This window comes from Malurus melanocephalus, unplaced genomic scaffold, assembly GCF_030028575.1.
Source record: "Malurus melanocephalus ecotype Western Australia unplaced genomic scaffold, MMel_1.1 scaffold_61, whole genome shotgun sequence".
Taxonomy (NCBI): Eukaryota; Metazoa; Chordata; class Aves; order Passeriformes; family Maluridae; genus Malurus; species Malurus melanocephalus.
The window spans coordinates 614604-630216 of record NW_026623293.1 but is presented as its reverse complement, the minus strand read 5'-3'; the positions used below and the strand labels follow the sequence as shown (position 1 = coordinate 630216).

At 40.3% G+C, this 15613-nt stretch overlaps 1 protein-coding gene across 1 annotated transcript in view; it reads left to right on the top strand.

The window, feature by feature from the left end:
- The window catches only part of PCCA (propionyl-CoA carboxylase subunit alpha), a gene marked incomplete at its 5' end in the record, with an annotated part of 272842 nt that overhangs the window by 186945 nt on the left and 70284 nt on the right, over positions 1 to 15613 (top strand). The gene's annotated exons all lie outside the window — the stretch shown is intronic.

The window sequence follows — 15613 nt, the reverse complement described above, 5'->3', positions numbered from 1 at the left end:
CAAAAGTGATGTGGGGAATTAATGTGGAGAAGATGAAAGGGAAGGAAATGAACAATAGGGTTGATGTAAGTGGAGGATTAGGTAAAGCAGAAGCAATCATTTTTTATGGAACAGATGAAAATAAATTGAGAATAATTGTTATGGGAGGTGCAAGTGGTGGCGAGTTGAAAATGACATGTATTTAATGGCCTTGTGAAAGCTAGGGCTTGTTGGGGGATTGTGCCTATCGTTCATTTCCAAGGTGCAGTTTTCTAATAGTTCTTGCAGTATCGTGTGCTGTTCTACCCATGGCATTCACACAAGCTTATTGGGTTCTTTGAAAGTTAAAATACCATGCTAGCATCATTCAACACTGTTTAGCTCAAAATAACAAATTTTATTTAAAATATATAAAGTCAGGCAAGCCTTCCATACATCTGCTAACTCTGTGTACACAACAGTAGGTTGACTGGTTTGCTTAAAGGAGTGTCTACTGACACAATTCACAACTTGGTTCTGCAACTTAACTCTGAAAGTTCCTAAAACACAGGAGAAACTGAAATTATTGTTAGGGCAAAATTATATCTGTTTGTAAGCATGCTAAATGCTGTTAATAATGCCTTAGGAATAAGGAAAGCCTRTTTTCCAAAGCTGTACATTAGGCTGATGTACAGTTCTGTTACAAGGAGTACTTTGAAAATAATGAGGACTTGGTGTTACTGTGTTCCCTGGCTATCCTCTGCTATATCCCACTCCATGCAGAAGCTAAAGGAGCCAGATCCYTGCCTCTCAGGTCTCAGGGTTGCCCCATTCTCTCTCAGAGCAGCAGTAGTGCTATAAACTAACAGAATCCTTGTGCTTGGGAAAGATCATGAAGGGAAGTTGGAAGGGACAGTGCTACCTTCTTTCTTGAGTCTTTTCCCCACAGCTAGCAGGGGAAAGCCCTGACTGTGGGGGGTGGAGGAAACATTTGTTCCTAAGGGAAATTTGTTCATTAACTTAAAAGATTCTTCCTGGAGAATCCTAAGTTTTTGTCCATAATTCTGCCTTACTACTCACATCAGTCAAGAATTACGATGATTACACCTGTAGGACATTTTGCAGCTTACTATTCCTGACTGTCCTCTGTTTGCCAAAGTTCATCTGGCAATGGGCATGGTGGTGGCGAGAGGRAAGCAAGTGTGATGGTGTGGTATTTTGTAGTTCTGTCACTGAAAATTTGGAGGTTGTCCTTTCACCGTTTTGCTGTTTTTCTTAGCTGTATATTCAAGCCCACCTTCAGTCCCTGTTGCTCTGTYTGTGCTGTTCTCAATTCCACACCACCTTTTGAATAATGAGGCCTTGAATTATAGACACATGATGGTACCAGGCTCTTTATAGCCCTCTCCCTACCACTTATAATCTGTTTGATTTTTCTCATGTGTGAAGTTAGCTTTGTTAAGATGATTTTCTCAGTAGGGCATCTGTATAGACAGGGACTGTGATTTCCCTGCTCTGAAATTGTGTCCCTTGCCTTTTTGACCTTATTATACACTAGCTATTTTATTGAATCTAAAATTATTTTTTCTTTTGCTGGTATTTTCTTTTAACTTCACTGAGCATTTTCCCCAACGTTTGTAACTTGCTTTTGGGTTTTGTTTTTTTTTAAATGTTGTTCAGCTTTTAAGCACTTTTTGTCTCCTACTTAATTTTTTTGTTTCACCTGCTATTTGCACTGTATTATATTTCCTGCTGATATACTTGCATGTAACCTTCCAAGCTATTAAAAATATTAGGRAGGTTTTAACCTTTTTGCTTTGGTTCATTGACCATTTCCTAAACTTTCAATTTCCAGCTGCATTGATTCTCTGTATCTTAGGTGCAGTCTTCTGAAGGCCTGTATCTCAAAGAATTCCTTGTGCAGTTATATTTTCTCTTGTTTTCTTGGTTAAAGCTTAGATGGAACAAAGTGTGGTCTTTTCAGTCTCTATGGTGCTTCCCACTACTTGCTGCTATAATGTCCAAGTTATATCATGGTTCTTAGTGAGAATGACTTTGACACTTCTTGAAAGAAATAAAGATCAGCTGATTGCTCCCCCATGTCCTTTCATTGGAGGTGAACTGCGATTGCTTCTACACTGAATGTATGTACCATCTTTGTGTGGTGTGAGGTCAAGTGCTTTGGACTGGCTTGTCGCCTTTAAAGCAGGGATGCCCCTGGCAGAGTTTAGAGTGAATACAGGAACAAAATTAGTTCAGAATCATTGCATTCCTTTCACTGAAGTCTTCTCCAGTCTTTAAAGAGGAGGAATTTTTCTTATAGAGATTTTCTTGTTCTTACTTCTCTGTATGGAGCATCTCTATGTTCTGGTGCGAAGACCATTTAAAATGCCTGGGATAGTGGAGTCTATATGAATGTACAGGGATCCCCATCTCTTACACAGGGTGTTTTCTGCAGTGTGAGTTAGACAGAGCCCAGACAGATTTACTGGGCTCAAGAACTGGGCCCTCATTTAAGTGTTAGGGGAAGGTTGGAAGGTGTTGGTATATCTGGGGACTTCTAGGGTTTTGAATATGAAAGTGTTAGGATCCACAGATAAATGACCCACATTTTCCCATCYCACTTATGTTTCACAGCTGCATTGTAGAATATGAAATGATGGCTGCTRGAAGGAAAGATTCTGTCTTGTCTTCTAAGTTTTCAGAAAAAGTTGATAGAAAATAAGATTAAGAAATAATAATGGAGTTTCTGAAAGGTCCCAAAATTATTTTAGAGATAGCACCATAGTACAGTTATCTATGAAAGAAATGCCTTTTGTGACAAAGCCTTCAGAAAAGTAGTCTGTACATTTCCCATGGTATTTAAACCAGCAAAGGCAACTGTAGTGTCAGGATGCCTCTTCTGTTGCTGCCTGAGAAGCAGAGCTCATGATTGTTGGTTATTTTTTGTGCATCTTCTTCCAAACTGACCTAATTGATACCTAATTCATATCTCCATAATATCAGTGTTGTAGTAAATATGCAGCTTAATGTGGGATGATTGCATGTTTTATTTAGGACTGTGTAAAACTCRCTCTGTTCTTCTTGACAGCTGTTTAAAAGATGTTTATTTTTGATTTGTCCAGAGTCTGAATATTTATAGGTGTTTAAAATAAAGAGGTTGTTTAGCAGGTGCTGACTGCAATTTTGTAGCTGTGGTATCATAATCACTTCACGAGGTTTCACTGTTGAGGAAATTGCCTTTGTGTAATTCTAAAGGATGTAGGTAATCTGTCTCTAATGCCAAATTATTTCAGGGTGTGCACTTCACTTTTTCCCCTACATTTACGTAGATCGGAAAACAGAATGTTCCAAACAACTTGTGGAACAGTTTCCATATCAGCCCCTATGTACTAAAAATGTAATTAAAATTGTTCTAAAACGTAGAAAAGAATTTAGATTTAATTTATATGGCTTTTTAAAAGAAAATATTGTTTCTTGTTTAACTGGTTTTGTTAGCATGGTGAATTTGAATTTACTCTAGTAAAAGTCAGTAGCAAGCCACTGTCACCTATTTAAATATAAGTGACTGGAACCATGAGGAAATACTGAATTTGAAGAGGTATCTATTCACACACAGTACTTTTATGCCTTTTGAGTGAATTCATGGTAATCAGTTTGTTAACATAAACGATGCAATCCCATTCACTTCTAAGGTAAATAGCATTAGATGTAAACATCTTTTTTACATTGTTACATGACTTGATTTGTTCTGCATATGGAAACATTTTAAAACTTTTTTACATTTCCTTGTTTATATAAGCAGCTTTTGACTCTTGTGATATCTCATCTTTTAMCTGCTGTGTCAGCTTTGCATCCTTATCCCCTGTGCACTGGCCTGTGTTCTTCTCTTTTCTATTTATCACTGGCACATCTGGAGTGGTGACATTCTTATTCCCTTTTCTGGGTTTATTTTAAAGCTAGAGGAGGGGTTTCKAGACAGGGRATATGCTTACTTCTACTACTGTTAATTCTTTACAGTTCTTTCTTTTCCCTGCAAGATGGCTGGTGTGTTTTGATAAAAATGARTGTTTTTGTYTTGGAACTGCTCAAATATGCCCAAAAGAGATGATTCAAGCATGTGGTTAGGGAYAGGAAATGATGGAAGGGTTTTAGTTAGTATTTCATGATGCTATTACTTCTGGACAGCTTCTGAAAAGTTATCAGGTTAAACACTTGCTTTGGTTTTAAAGTAATTAAAGTCCAAAGTAACCAAACAATGGGAATAGATTTACAGGTATTTTTATGGCATCTAGTTTCTTCTTCAATGCTTATTTTTATTTCTAAAATGAAACTCCTCTTTTATCTCCTGGCTCAAAGAAAAGGTCTTCTATRAACACTTTTCATCATACTTGAGAAATACTGCAGTCTAGCTAGTCTAGCTGTTACAGCCTAACTGTTTACCAAATCCAAATGTTTGGTAGAGCATACAGAAGAGATCTTTTTGGGTACTTGATCGAAAGACATTGCAGATGACATCAAAAGAGATTTGGCTTTTGAAAGAATCGGGTTTGTTTCTATGATATGCTTATTGTTCTGAACCATCCGGGGCAGTTTGGCGAAGGTATGCAACAGCAGATATTTAGCATGTGAAGCCTTTAGTTGAAGTGGGGAATAACCTTGTGCTGGGTGTATCCAGAGGACTGGTGTTGACCTATATCCTGTTGTGRCAGCTGAGGGCAGCAGGTTGGAACTGCTGGATGAAATCCATACCCAGTTGCCCACTGTACTTTCTTCTTGTCACTACAYAATGTCAAATCAAAGACACTTTTTTCTTTGATTTTTTAATTGTTGCTTATTCTAGCTGTTTACTAATTTAAAGAGAAGATAGACTTGCTGCCATGGTAGYGCAATGGGAAAAGTAATTTAAATCAGTGGCAGACTGTGTCCAGTCTGAGCATCCACCCTACACAACTAGGCCAAGGTGGAATACAACTTCCAAATCTAATAAAGCAATACTTTTCTTTCTGATTAGCTGTTTTGGTGTCTGCTGATTTTGTTGGATATCTGTATCAAGTTGTAAATGGTGTGTGAAATAAAACACTTTTCAGTTGATGGATATGATCCTCATGATTACAAATGCTCTTCAGATTGCTGTAGTGTGTTTTGTTTAGATCAGACCTAGAAGTCTCTACCTAATGCATAATGTTCAATTTAGAAAGGAGAATTAGGAACTGTTTTTTAATATCTGGGTAGTAGTACTAGAAGTTCCTCACCGGCCAGTATTAATTCCCACCTCTCTCTCCTAATTATGAAAACAAAAATTAGAGACTTGAGACTTGTACATGACTTGTCAGCAGCACATTGGCAATCAGTGCAGGAATTCATTAATTCTTGACTCTAAGCTTGAGATCCACCTTCTGGTGATACAGTCTTTTTTTAAAAAAAGTAAAATCTGTCTTAGCTTGCTTATCCTTATTACATAGCTTTCACAGAATCAAATGAATATTCACTAAATGAATATATGTATTAGGTGAATGCTTAAAAAGAAAGAAATTTATTCCAAAATGTGTTTTTTTTCTGAAATGGTTCTGTGAATTTTAGTCTGTCATGTTTTATAGTGGCACTTTGGTAYGATAATGTCATTCTACTCTTTGAGAATTTATACTGTCAAATGGGATAGGRCTTGGGATCTGTGTGCCTCAGAAGTGAAAGAATGGAAACTCAACAGCTCAAAGTAATTTTGGAATCAGGCTTGCTTAGTGATTTCAGTATATAGACATGAATCATGACTCAATAGCTACTAAACCAGCAATGTCTACCTTACCACTATCTATCTTATTGATGTGATTTTAGCGCCCAGCACTGTGCTCCTATCACCCAGATCCTGTCACTGGTCCCTGTGCTAAACCTCTCTTTAGGACAGAAAATGAGAATATCCCCAACACATTATCCTATCAAACAGGGGAAGTTGAGTGCAATGCAACTTTCAAAGTGTCCTGTATGCACATTAGCAATACTGTTTGAACCACCTGCACCATTTTCCAGCCATCTAGCACACTCTAGGTTGGAGTGTGTTTAGCTGGGCAGAGCCAGGGCATTTGTCTTTGTAGAGCAATGGGAAAAGAAAAGCAAGTCATGTTCTTTCTTCTTTTCCATACTGATCCAATGACAATAGACAYCCATATTCCCCAAACCAGCTGTACTTTTTGTGTCTGAACCTGTTGCCAGGAAATGTCATTTATTTTTAATCACTTTTAAATTTTTTTGATGAATTTTTAACTTCTGCACCCCACCCCTTTTTGTAGSCTTAGTGGGCTCAGGCAGGTTACAAATATGAGATGTCATTTTAATAATGGCTCCACAAGGAAAACTGAAGTAGTAAAACAAAGCATTTGCTGCAGTGAAGTGTTTTTGTTGCATACAGCCTCTCTAGCAGGCTTTGCAGAGAGGATCACTTCCCTGGTGAATGCTTGAAGAAAGCCCTTGCTGATTAGAGGTGATGAAGGCCATCACTTCTCTCTGTCCTTTTGTTTTGATTTTGTTGTTGTTAAGCTGAGGAGCTGATGCCTGTTGTGTGCTCTTTTCCTTGGTCTTGATGCTGGCATGCTACCATTTTTAAAGTGAGATCTACCAAAGCAGCTAATGGCAATTTGCATCTATAAGTGCTACTTTAAAGAAAAGAGAGATAATTTCAATGTGTGCACATGTGTTTGATTTATTCTAGTGGTTATGTGCTATTTGCTGCTCTTGTGATTGAGGACTGCCCATTCTGTGAATGTGCTTAATACTTTGAAAACTTGAAAGTTATCATGGCACCCCACACAATGTCAAAATGTGCATTTGAAGTAAAAGCCCAGCAATTCAGATCATCTGGTCTTGTTCATAGCAGGTAAAAGGCTGCCTTGATGACACTTAGAGCAAATGAATTTCTCTCCTGCAGTCATGCACTGAATAAATTGCTTGATCTAGTTCAGTACAAAAGGACATGATCTATAAATAGTTAACAGAGCTTTCTTCAGGATAAGTGATCTATAGACTGGAACTCTCTCTTGGGGTCTTTTAAAAAAGTAAGTGCTGATAGGAACAAAAGGAAAGTTTGTTTAAAAAAAAAGGCCTTTTTAATGAGATTGAAACTCACATACTTTAACTTCCTTTTGAAAGCATCTGGCCAATCACTTCAAAAGTCCGAAAGGCTTAACCTTACAGTCACTTAAGAAAAGAAAAAAGGTCAATCTGTTAATCTGATGTGAATATATCGTCAATAATTGAAAATGYGAGCTAAAACAGCTGGTTAATTTGAATCAAAGAAATTGCTGTCATATAAGCRTCAGTGAATTCAATTTTTACAGATTCAGGCTTAAGGGACTTCTTTTTATGACATTTTTATGCRTTTGTCGATATACCATACTGTTGGCCACTGTTGGGTCTCTCTGTCCTATATGCTCTTTGATGCACTTTTATTGGCAACGAATCTTGCAGTATTTTAGACCGTTGGTATTTGTGATAAGCAAAACTTCTAAGACATTTTAGTGTGCTAAATGAAGCACCCAACACCAAATTTCATCGTGTGGCATTTTAAGAAGGAAGAAAAGTTCCATAAAGTCATAGGCTCATTAAGGYTGAAAAATATCTCCAAGATMATTGAGTCCAACCTGTAATCGAACACACATTGTCCACACAAATAGCACAAAGCCAGCCTTTCTGGGAGAATGCTGTGGGAGACAGTATCAAAGGTGTTACTGAAGTCCAGGTRGACAATATCCACAGCCTTTCCCTCAYCCACAGGAGGGTCACCTGGTCATTAAAGGAGAGCGCGTTGGTCAAGCAGGACCTGCCTGTCCTAAWCCCCKGCTGGCAGGGCCTGACCCCCTGGTTGTCCTGTGCATGCTGTGTGATTGCACTCCAGAYAATCTATTCCAWAACCTTCCCCACTGCCAAGGTCAGGCTGACTGAYRTACRGTCCCCCAAATCCTCATTCTGACCCTTTTTTAATCCAGGCRTCACACTGCCCAACCTCCATTCATCTGGGACCACCCCATTTAWTCAGGGCTGATGTGAAATGATGKGGAGTGGCTTGGTGAGCTCTTCCACCRTCCCTCAGTCCCCTGGGGTGGATCCYCTCAGCCCCACAGAGCTGTGAGTGTCTCAGTGGCACAGCAGATCCYCAGSTGCTTCCTCCTGGATTGCAGGGGCTCTGTTCTGCTCCCCGTCCCTGACTGCCAGCYCAGGGGRTGGGTGTCCTGAGGAAAACCAGTCTTTCTGTTAAAGASTGAGGCAAAGAARRTATTAAGTACCTCAGCCTTTTCCTCAGCCTTGGTTACAATGTTCCCCTCAGCATCCAATAAAGGATGGAGATTTTCCTTGGCCCTCCTTTTTGTTGTTAATGTATTTATAAAAACRCTTTTTATTATATTTCACAGCAGTGGCCAGATTGAGTTCTAGCTGAGCTTTTGCCTTTCTAATTTTCTCTCTACATGATTCTTGTACTCTTCCTGAGTTTGCTGCCCCTTCTTCCAAAGGTCATAAACTCTCATTTTTTTTTTCCCTGAGTTCCAGCAAAAGCTCCCTGTTCAGCCAGGCTGATCTTCTTCCCTGCCAGGCTTGTCTTTTGGCACATAGGGGTGGCCTGCTCCCGCACCTTTAAGATTTCCATCTTAAAAGTTATGTCCAGCTTTTCTGGACCCATTGTTAATATGGGCARTTTCCCAAGGGTCTCTGAACCATTGAGTTCTCTTTCACTGAGCTGAGACCAGTCATCTTGACAGTGCTCACAGTATGGATTTCCCTGCAAAAGCCTGTATCACCTGTGCATRTCAAGTTGGGGTTTTAGTGGGAATGTACTGCAGGCCAGGGCAGTGATGGTGACAAAGGGACAGGCACATGTTGCTGRTGTGGATGCCAACCCCGTCAGTGTCTCCAGGTATGTGTGGGGTGTGTATGCACCACAGCTGGCACAAGGACCAGCACAGCACATATGATGGGTAAAGCTTAAGAAGCAGAGATATGGCTGTGAGTGCATGGAGGCCAGAAGGATCCTTAACTAGAGAGAAGAGAAAACTATCTATTTATAGATTTACCATTGTTTTTAGGAGAGCAAATCATTCTGTGCCTGCAAAGAAACTGAAAGCTAAGTGTCCAGACTATGAAATCGCTTGAGCAGGTAAAAGGTACTGATTTGATCAATTAAAAAAAAATTAAATAGCGTAGTACAGACCACCTGATCTAGGTGAGGAAGTAGACTAAGACTTCTTTAAACAACTGACGGAAATCTCTATCACACAATGTGACAGTCATGGGGACCCTGGCATCTTCTGGAAGGGCAATGTGGTGGGATGCAAGGTGGAAGATTTCTAAAGGGTGTTCATGATAACTGTTTGATACTGGAACTGGATGGRTGAACTGGTGTCAATACACTGTATCTGCAACTCACTTCCAAGGAAGAATTGGTTAAAGAGACAATACCAAAGATAGATTTGATTGTGTGAGCCGCAAAATAAATGGTTGTTGTTTAGGATCCCAAAAGGAATGAAGAAAAACAGGGTACAGGYCCTGGATGCCAGTCTAGTGGATGTCAATGTGTTCTTTATTAGMGCAAGGTGCTGCATTGGGTTGGGACTGATAACTTCCAGGTATCAGTAGAGGCTGGGGGATGAATGGATTCAAAAGCAGCCGTGCTGAGAAGGGCTTTGGAGTGCTGCTGGATGAGAGGCTTCATAGGAGCCAGTTGTATCCTGGGCTGCATCAAAAACAGCGTGGCTAGCAGGTTGAGGGAGGTGATGCTGTCTCTCTACTCCACTGGGATGAATCTGGTAGACTTCTGTGATAAACTGACAGGAACTGTGGTCTAGGGGAGAGCAGCAAATGTTATTTTCTTTGACTTTAGCAATTCTTTTGTTATGATCTCACCCAACAAGATAAAAAGCCACTTGAGTGGTCAGACTCAGTTGGCCATGGTTAATGGGTTGTACTCTACTCAGAGGTCACCAGAGTCCTCAAGGGTCTGAATTGTGGCCAGTCGTGTCACAGTCATGACTCCCACGGCAGTGGGAGTGCAAAGTTGTAAGATTTACAGAAAGCAGCATTGGAGAAAGTGCTCATTGCAGCCAAGGGYGATGCTGCCACCCAGTGGGACCTCAACAGGCAAGAGGAATGGGCTGGTGGGAACATCGTAAAACTGAGTAAAGTCAGTGTTTSTCTTGTAGACACAGCATTTGATGTGTCTGAGATTTGGGTAGAAGGATGTGATGACCTCCCGCTATCTTCAGACTACACCTCTGCTAACAGAGCACAGGGCACTGATAGCAGCWTTTGGTGCCAGGGCATTCTTCTGGCTCAGTCACATTCTGCTGAYATGTCTGCCCACRTGTCCAAGWTCTTCTCCACAGAGCTGCTCCTCAGCCAGTCCGGTTGCAATGTATCTTTGTGATGGGTTTGTCCTACTCAAGTGTTGGACTTAATTAGACTTGAATTTCGCAAAGTTTGCATTAGCCCCYTCCTCTTGCCTGTCTAGGCCCCGCTGGATGGCAGCGTTGCCTCTAGAGGGTTTTTTGCCATCTGTAAACTTGACAAGAGTACACTGTCACCTCTCCCAGAACAGGGTCCTGGAAAATGTCAAACACTTTGAGAGTAACCAGACACTGGCTCACTAGCAAGTACAGTCCAAGGAACAGCAGAAAAAGCATATACAAGAAGGAGCTTAACTAATAAGAACTGTCCACATGGGAAATCTTACGGGGTTTCTTTGCATTTATGCATAATTCATTTGCATTTATGAATGACATGTGAACTACTGTTTGGTTGCGGCTATTTCCTAATGTGGCAGATATGACTCTGGTTTTGTTCAAGGTTCTTAAGTTCAATGTGGGGAAGTTAGAGCAAGTTGTATAAGAAGACCCAGTAGTTTCCAAGACAACTGCAAATTCCCACAAGTCCTTCCAGGCTGCAGGTAGTTAGTAATTTTCATTATAAGGAAGTATGTTGTGGTTATTGGCTACAGGAATATACAGAGAGATGCAAGATAGTGTTTGAACTCTTCTGCTGACTGGGAATTTTTTTTTTACATTAAAAATTAGCAAAATATTTTACAAAATGCCTGGGGTTTCATGTGTCACGCTTCTAAAGGAAGCCTTGGGCTCATGGGTCCCATTAAGGGTTTCGTCACATTTAAGTTGCATGGGACTGCGAAATGTAAGGGACAATAGCTTTGAAAGAGGACAGTTTCCACTTGCCTTTTCTCTTCCATTCCATGTCCTTCTCCATTGACTGGACAGTAGACTAGATGAGAATTTCACTAATTTTGTGAAAAACTGGGAAGCAAAAGGCACTTTGTCCAAAYCAATTATTCTGAGATCACTGCAGACTGCTACTAAATATTGCTGCCTGCAGCTGGACCTTCTATTGCCACACTGTGCTGTAAGTCCTCTGGCCAGCTCCTCTTCTGCACAGGAAGCAATTACCTGTCCTTTACCTGATTTCTAAGAATGTAGAGAATCTCCTTGCTGTTTTGGCATGAGTGGTGTGATTAGCAGTGATGGAGGTGAAGTGTCTTCTGCCTGAGGCAGTTACTTTTTCCACAGAAGAGCTTTACACAGCTTTACGTTACATGGGCTTGAACAAAGTCCTCAAACATGTAAGTTATGTTTACACCAGTGATGCTTGCTAGTACTGTTCCTTTCTTGCAGGAATGRTTATAAGGTTTCACATTGTAGAGCCCTTGSTGCCCACTGGATGTGCCTYAGATTAATGCCAGTTGAAGGGATTKGARSCTATGACAGKGAATATTCATGTATCTCCTGTGAAGAGCAATGTCTCTTTTCCTRAAAAGTACATCTTCATGGGCAGCTGCCCTGATCAGAGAAAGACTGCAGCAAGGCAGGTCTGCAGAGGGTGATTTTTCATTTTGTAGATCTGATTGACTAGGGAATACCATCACTTCTGTTATAGCAAGGGGTAGAATTAAGGGCTGTAAGTAATATGGCTAGAGATGGCATAGCCAAGCAATTAGGGCCAGGGCTCTTGAGTTTAACACCATGCTGAGAGGCAGAATTGAAACCATGGGATTAAATCAGCAGACTTAAGCTAGTCAGACTCAAGGCTGGCATGAGGAACTTCAGGCATAATRTTTTGAAGCATCAGGCAGGAAACAAATGCTTCAGCTGCCCTCTAGTCTCCTGGAAAACCACCTTCATTTCCAGGAGAAAAGAAGTGACATRTGCCAGATGTACGCGAGACTCTGCATTAGTAAATTAACAGGGCTATAACACTCAGGCTTGTGCTGCCTTCTTTAATTGCCTGACATGCACATAGAATGCTAAATTATGTTCTCTAAAGGAAACTGAATGCAGATTATGCTTTGCAGCTCTTTGCACTATTGGTTAGCTGGTACCTATCATGCTGAACATCAGGAACTCAGTCCACAAGAGGTGAAGGGGCTGCTACTTGTGTAGTTCAGGTGCATGCCAGCAAAAGTCTGCAAAGTTGTGACAGTGGGCTAAGCTGTTGACCTTTTCATAGCCTTGTGTCTTGGACTTGTCATTCTTCTTTCTGAGACCTCATTTACGRTAGCTGTTGAATTGGAAATAGTTGTAAAAGACTGGCTGGGCTGCTGTTATCTTTTATGCCCTTACATAGGGACAAACAAACCTTTTAAACAAGGAATAATTCACTACCACTACACTATGTGGCTGTAGTGCAGCAGTGCCGACATATAGTTACTGTAGCTGCACGTGTCCATGCAAATACACATGTGTATACTTGGAACTAAGTAGTTAGGGATAAAACTAGACTATATAGCTGTGGTGTAAAGCATAGTGTGACCCACTGCAGGAGTGAATTGACTGGGATCTTCTTCCTGCAGTTCAAGTATTAGCATCCATTGAATGGTGATTTGTTCTTGGCTGTCTTAAGAGCACAGAAACAAAATAAGACGGGAAGTAGTCAATGTAATGTCATTAGTTAATCCCCATGTCCCACTTCACACCTTAAATCCCACCCCCAACCCCCCAAACCCAAAGTAAAAAGGCCCTGGTTTTACTGCAGTATTTATTAGGTTCAATGACAATATCCATTGCTAGGGGAGGAATGAAGGCGAATGCAAACTTCTGGCAAGTTCTTTGACCATCTTATTTCTTCCCCTATTTCTGCCTGCTAACCCTGCTAAGCTGTTGGTGGCTGATCTGGAGAAAGAAGGTTTGCTCTCTTAGGTAATGTATTGGTTTGATTTCAATCCCCATCTGGTGTCCCATCTTCCCCTCCACTGCCTTTTCCCTCCTTTGTACTAAAAGTAACATGCTCACTATATGGTAAATATCTTACCCTCAGTCCTTGTTCATTTTCTCTGKTATCTTGACCTCCTGTCATTGTCATCCTACTCACTGGAGCATAGACAGCCAAATTTTCTTGGTGTACGCTTGGTTTCGCATTCTCAGTTGGTTACACACGGTGCTAATAACACAACGGTGGTGGGGTCAATCCTCTATAGGCTGTTARCTTAAGAGTTGGGCTCAATGATCCTTGTGGATCCCTTCCAACTGAGAATATTCTGTGATTTCTGTGATCTTCCCCAGTCGCACATAGCATGGTGAAYTGCAGGTGAAGGCAGCTAAGACCTTGTAGCTCCATTCTGTGAGAAGATTGCTGCAGTTTATGGGATATTAGCTCACATAACTGTTCCCCTCTATTCTTTCTTGGGTAGGGAAACCATAGGGCCATATATTGTCTGCTGGTTTCTCTATTGCACATAAGCAGCCTAGAGTGCCACAGTTTGTTTAGATTTGGYATCTTCTTGCCATCTTTGCTTTCAGGGTGGTTTCCATCAGAAATGTTTTGATACTAATGTAATCTGGAATCAATGATGGCGAGACTTGTGTAGACCCTTGTGAGGGATTTGGACAGGTCATTTACCGCTGTGACAAACTTATTTTACTTCTCCTTTGCTCATCTGTACAGTGACAAAAGAGCTAAGGATTAAATTGTTGTGGAGCTATCGACTTGCATCCTGCCCCTGGAACACCCTTCGCTTGAACTGTAGGATACCAGCTATAGATTTTCTGCAAGGCTGCATATAAATCCTACAGTGCCACGAGCAGTATGGTGTACACTTGAAGGTTTTTTTTGGTGACCAGTAACCTGGTCTGCTTTCATGCTATCTCACTTCTCTCCCTGGAGACACCCGGTAAATGATGTTTTTAGACCCAGACTCCAGTGTGGACAGTCTTTCTCTGTTTTAGCAGTAGCGRCAGAGCTTTTTAAATAATTGCCTTCCCAAAGTTCACTTGGTAATCAGAGAGGGTTGAGAATGAGCACTGGATTTGCTTTTCTCCATTTGGAAAGTCTATTTCAGATATTTCTCCTCAATAAAGACAGTATTTGCTCTGATACACATTTGCTGAGAGTGGGCTGGGCTCGCCAGAGTGTTCCAGCTGCTCTGCAATGCTCTGGAAATGCAAACCAGCTGCAGATCTGACTTAACTCAAGCCAGGTTTGTGGTTGGTTTGCATCACTGGAGCAGTGTAAAGTACCTGATGCATGCCAGCTAATCTGGCCTATTGGTGAACCATTGTAAACGAGTTGTTTTTCTTCTTGTTCTTTACATGTAGCTGCATTTATAGTCAAAGCCCCTGGAAATTGCATAGATTGTATCATCAAGGCAGACTGTGTGTTCTAAACTAAACTCTATAAAATTAGTGGGCTTGTAAAGCCAGAACCTTTTCTTCTTAACTGAAATAAAGTTATCAAATTACACACTGCTCCTCTGCATTTCTCTGTTATGGATTTCTTTTAAGATGCTTCTTCATATTATAAGATTAAATAATGCTAAGTCTGATACTTGAAAGAGTAGGTTTTTTAAGTTTTATTTTGCAAAATGTGTGCTTGGCTTTTATTCTAAATGCGTTACATTTTTTCTAGTTTATTGACAATGTATGCAATATTTGTGTCATTATCACTATTGCGTGGTATTTGCTGATTAGAAAATACTTTGGAGATTTTAAGAGAGGATGGAAATTGCCCAACCACAATTTTTCTTCTGTTTATAGTAAATTATATAACTGAAATCGTAATTACCTACCTAGTATGATGAGCGTTCAAAACATGCCATAAATATTAATCACTAATTATATTAGTCCATGYAAAATATTTTTTTTCATAATCTTCTCTATTTCTGGGGCTCTTACAGTGTTGRATGTGTGATGTGTGTTTTTAAACAGTATAATACAACAGAAGAATGACAAGTGTCATTACAGCTACTCTAATCTCTACTTTTTTCAGAACCCAGAATTTTTGCTCTTCACCTAGAAATACTTTTGTATAATGAATATGGGATGATTAAAAAATCCCCACTTTCTGGATAAGCATATTGGCATTCAAGTCAGAAATTGTATTCCTCTGATCAGCTGTATATTGAAAGAAAATGTGTCAGAATTTGCAAAGTTTTTCTAGACTTTGAGGCAAAATGCCGAAGAATTAATTACTGCCTCACATTAATTAAGATAACAATGCAAAGCCCTTCATTAGAAGCATAGGAAAAGTTCTTCCTTGGTCCTTGGAGAGAATATTATATGCAAGCCCTGTTGTGTGGGTTGCAAGGTGTCACTGGAATTTATATGCATTACTTGTCTAATTGCAGTAAATGTAGCATGTCCAGATAGGTTTAAAAGTTGGATGGCTGTTTGTT